Below are 5,076 nucleotides of genomic sequence, written 5' to 3'. Positions count from 1 at the left end.
TCATCTAATTTGGTGTTAAAAATTTAACCAAATTTTCGAAAATCCACTTATATAACACTAATTCATCTAAGTATATTACCAAAATTGTCAATTGAGCCACCAAACTAACTGCAAGTAAGTCAACTGAGTTTGATTGACCCAAAATCTCTTCTAGATGTAACCGCATTGTCAAAATCCGTATCCCTACTGCCAAACTTTGCACGTTGCCAATTGTCTAGAGCCTTCCATAGTTCCATGTCTTCTCAATCTTCTTCTTGACACAAAATATAGGCTGCCCCATGGCTTCATTATCCCATTGTTCACGCACTAAAGGATCACATTCAGAGTCTTGCAACAAGAAAGTTTCAAAAAGGAAAATGATGGACGGTCCAGTTTTGAGCCATCAAATGCTTCAGTGCTCTCCTGGTAGCCTCATTGCAGATACCTCTGCAATTCCAACTTAGGATATCCATAATAATGGACACAATTGCCAGATTGAAAAAACCATAGAGCTTCAATCTTATCTCCTTAGCAGAACACCTAGGAATACCTACTGGAAACGGTATCTCAAATTCTAGGTGGATATGTAATTGAGAAATTTGCAAAAAAAAAAAAAAAAAATCTAGGTTAATGGGTAAGCAAGTTACAATTATTGAATATTCTAGACCGTTAGATATATTTTGTATTTTAATTATATCCAACGGTCTAAAATATTCAAAAAAATTAATGTATGACATACATTAACATATACTAGAATTTTCCATATATGTGTGTGTGTGTGCGCGCGCGCGCGCGTGTTCTATATGTGTGTATATAAAGGCTTGTTCATTTAAGGAACAGTTTTTAATGGACTGTGAGGGTGTTGAGCAAAAATTGTAAATTAATATACCCAATACAACCAAAATTATGTTGAGCAAAAATTGTAAATTAATATACCCAACACAATTTCGCTCTATCTTATTGACAAAATAGAGCTTTTTATTATGTCAAGTTCGACCCATTCAAGATAGTAATCTCTTAACTACAACCCCTCACTTTAAGGGAAAACCCTTTGATTCCAAGTACAAAGTTAACATATGACGATGTGTGTGCTTGTGAAAAATTGCGGCTGCACCTGGGTTGTTTTACAGGCTGCCTACGTACCCCGGAAGGGATCAAGCCACTCGTAGTTCAAGTTTTTGTGGCTTTGGGGAGGGTTTCAACAGGTAGATGACCTGTCGAAAATTTTGGCTATGTATTTGAGTGAATTTGGTTTTGAAAGAACCAGGGATTCGGTTTATGTTGTGGTTGCATCCAGATTTATATCAAGATTGCCTACATACCCTGTGAAGGGATCAAACCATTGTAATTCATTAATTTGGGAATTTGTGACTTTCCTTAGTTTTGTACCAAAAGGATATTTTTAGGTTCCGAGGTATTTTAACGAAACCAAAGCTCAGGTATTTTGAAATGGAAACTCGTAGCGTCATGCTTTGTCAAATTCTTCAAATAGGCCCAAATTTGGTCATGGGCTTCTTTTGTATCCTTGCGAGTCATGTTCCTCGATCCGTGAAGCTTTCTCAGCCCCAGATTTAATACAGGAACCCTCAATGTAACGAAAGAACTCCGTGTCTCAATTCTCTTGTCCAAAATTCGAAGACGTGCATCAAACTTTTCTATGGCCATCAAATTTTGCTATGGACACCCACAAACTTCTCAGAAACCCAATGCTTTCCAGAGGCCCAGCTGCTACATTTTTATTTTACCATTCTTTTATTTTTCTTTTCTCACTACTGCTCGGCTTTACTCTTCACTGCCTTCGGTCCACCCTATTCGAAACACAGTAACAGTAGGACACAAACTTCTGCAAATTGGATTTCGAGATGGACTTGAGGGTGGAAGCCATCTTGGAGATGGAATTGCAACTGGGTCTTCATCACAAAAGAATTCCCCCAACATCTAAAGCTTGCAATCAGCTTCATCCTCGTATTCCGTGAAGGGAAATTGGGTAAGAAAATTCCCACTTTATTTTTTGCTTCTGGCTTCGTGATCCGCGAACGCAGGTCTTAACATCCTTTCTTTGATATTTTGCAGTGATCTTGATGAGAGAATTGGCCTAGGCTCGTGGTGATTTGTATCGGGTAAGTATTCAATTATAGTTTTCCCTTTTTGCTTCTTTGCCTTTTTATTAACAAACCCAGTACGAAGCTCTATTGCCTTACTTAATTAAGCTTTTTGTCTCATGTATAGCTTAATTAAGTTCTTGTCTCATGCACAATTTGGTTATACTCTCTTATCTGCAATGCCACCAGAATGTCAATCACCCCTCTTTCTTTTCTTTTTTGTTTTTGTTGCTTTGTGCCTCTGTCAATCTCTGGAATGGTTTTGATGATGTTGGCCCACTTAGATTAAGGTTTCATGCTATGGACAAGGATGCCACCGCCAAAGGCTTTTCTTCTTTAGTTTTCATGCCGGCACCGCTTCGAGACTTTTTGGAAAACAAATTCTCCAGTGTCGTTGTGTTTCACAATTTGATTGAACTCTCCCCTCTGCAGCGGCTCTTTTGTCCTTTTTTAGTTTCTTTGCACCGAAAACATTTATCTCGGTGTTTTGTCAAGTCCTAATGCCGCAACCTTAAGGATTTTAAATTTGATAACCCTTTGTGTAGATATAAGGTGAGGATAGCAGCTGCAGTTGAGATCCCAGAGTTTCAATTTCAGGGTGAGCCTATGTCCATTTAAGCTCTGTTTATCTTTTCCCTCCTTGTTGGAGCTATCTGAGTTGGAGCTCTTGGTCTAAATTTCAAGACTTCTTTATTCGTAAAGAGACAAAACTAGTTTTCATCAATTATGCTTCCTTTATCCTTTCTTCTTTGTGGCGTCATTTCACACAGCACACTTTGCAAAAAGGAAGATAAGATTAATTAAACAATCCTACTTGGTTTAAAAGATCCCAGACCAAGATATTTCCCTCTCTACTTTTCCATGTGAGCCCCTCTTCAGCCTCCTGCAACAATATTGGTTCAGGACTTGTTGCCCTCTCCTTGCATACATTTAATTTGGCTTTGGAATATGTCTTGAATGATAGTGCACTTTCAACACATTTTTGACGAACAGTGTACCAATTTGTCTCCACTCAAAGCTTCAAGTTGTTTTGTTTTTGTTATTCCACCGCCAGACTTTCTTTAGGCTTGATTATAAAAATCAATGCTAGACTTTTCTTCATTTGTTCCTATGGCAACACCTCATCAAGCTTGTATCTTGTGCAATTGTTAACTAAGCCTTCTATTTTGTGCTCAGCTTAATCAAACCTTCTCACATGCCCTGCAACATTGCCAGAACGTTTTTTTTATATTGCTTTGTGCATTTGTGAATGTCTGGAATTGCTTTGTTGACATTGACCAAGACTTGGGTTAAAGCCACCGCCAGACACTTTTGTCATTTAGTTTGTACTTGTGCAATTTGATGGAACCCTCTCCTCTGCAAATGCCACCAGAACATCATTCTTGCTTCCTCTTCCTTTGTATCTTTTTCTTTGTATTTTGGTAACTTCAACTGCTGCAAGTTCAAGGCTTTCGTTAATTTGATGAAACCTTGTTATTATTGTCTTTACTCAGGTACAAAACAAGTACAGGAGCTGTGGTGTCAAAAATTCTAGAGTTCCAGACTTCTGACTTCGACTGTGAGTCTTCTGTCTTTTCTTTTAGTTTCTTTGCACCAAAAACGATTTCTTTGTGCTTTGTCAACTCCTATTGCTGCAACTTTAAGGATTTTAAGTTTGATAAACCCTTTGTGCAGGTGTAAGGCGAGGATAGCAGCTGCAGTTCGGCCAAGTATCGGAATTCCAGGATTCAAACTCAAGGGTGAGACTTTTTTAACTTCCCACTGGTTTGTTTAAAATAGGTGTTTCGGAACGGAGGTTGGGACTGGCTCTTTTTTCGGCTATGGAGTTTTGAAAAGATGCAGGGAGGAATTATATGTGGTGTTTAAATGGAATTGACAGAGTTCCTGTTATCTTTTTTTTTATATTGAACCATCACAACCCTATGGTAATTCACAAAGGGCCCTCTGTCAGTTTGGTGTTTTAAACAGCCAAATACTTGAGGATAATATCGGCACCCTAAGGCACGCCGTGTCAAAGTTCTAAAACAGTATTGGCACCGTAAGGCACCGCCACCGGAGCTTTGAAAGCAGTTTCGGCACCCTAAGGCACGCCGAATGGAGCTCTGAAACAGTACTGGCACCGAAAGGTACCGCCACCGGAGCTTTGAAAGTGGTAAAGCCATAAAGAGATGGATTCTCCACCTTTTTCCTATGGAACACGCTGCAGCTTCCTCTGTCTCCTTTGCTTTCCTTCTCCTTCTGCCTCCTTTGCTTTCCTTCTTCTTCTGCCTCTTTTTTTTTTCCTTGTACGGCCTTCTTGGCCTCTTATATAGTGTACTGATGGTATCGTTGAGTTTTAGAGAGACTCTTGTATTTGACATGACATGAAACACCAAAAGATAACTATGATCCCTATCAGGGAATTACCGTGCATCAGTTGCAATCAAACTCTAATACTTAATAAGCTCATCTGTAATCATGGGCAATTGACCTTCACGCATTTTCCGTCCTTTTTTTATTATCTGTCTTTTTTTTTTGTTTCAACAGAGGGGCAAGTGAATCTGACGGCTGAAAATAAATGCATAATTTTAAATTGTTATAATTTCTGTTTTTATATTTAATACATGTGATTGAGATGCATTTGTTCCTTATAGTCCATCAAAATTGTCTTTTAGGTGAGCAAATCTATGTGTATATATATGTATACACACATATGTATGTATGTATATGTTTTTGTTTATGTATATGTTTGGTTAACTCTATCTGTATATACATGCTCAATCAGTGCTCTTTCAAACCATGTCTATAGAGGCAGAATCAAGGACTTGTAATTTGGGTGGGTGAGATGAATAAATCCAATGGTGAACCATCAAATCTATTCAATAAAGAAGTCGATGCATGAGAATAAAAAAGACGACTTACCAAAAAGATAAAGTTGTGTAATTTTTTTTTCTTTAGACTTCGACCATCAAGCAACTTTTTTTTCTAATATATTGTATAAGTTACTTTACAACCC

General features: G+C 38.1%; 1 long non-coding RNA gene across 1 annotated transcript; it reads left to right on the top strand.

Annotated features, from left to right (window-relative positions):
* The first annotated feature begins 1,599 nt into the window (after positions 1-1,599).
* LOC121051505 lies at positions 1,600-4,648 on the top strand. Its single transcript, XR_005805912.1, has 5 exons — positions 1,600-1,966; positions 2,053-2,099; positions 3,575-3,639; positions 3,756-3,820; positions 4,033-4,648. It is a non-coding gene; the product is annotated as an uncharacterized LOC121051505 (long non-coding RNA).
* Positions 4,649-5,076: the final 428 nt, after the last annotated feature.

Source organism: Rosa chinensis, chromosome 2, assembly GCF_002994745.2.
Source record: "Rosa chinensis cultivar Old Blush chromosome 2, RchiOBHm-V2, whole genome shotgun sequence".
Lineage (NCBI taxonomy): Eukaryota > Viridiplantae > Streptophyta > Magnoliopsida > Rosales > Rosaceae > Rosa > Rosa chinensis.
Note: the sequence above shows the minus strand (reverse complement) of the source record. Positions and strands in the feature narration are given on the sequence as shown.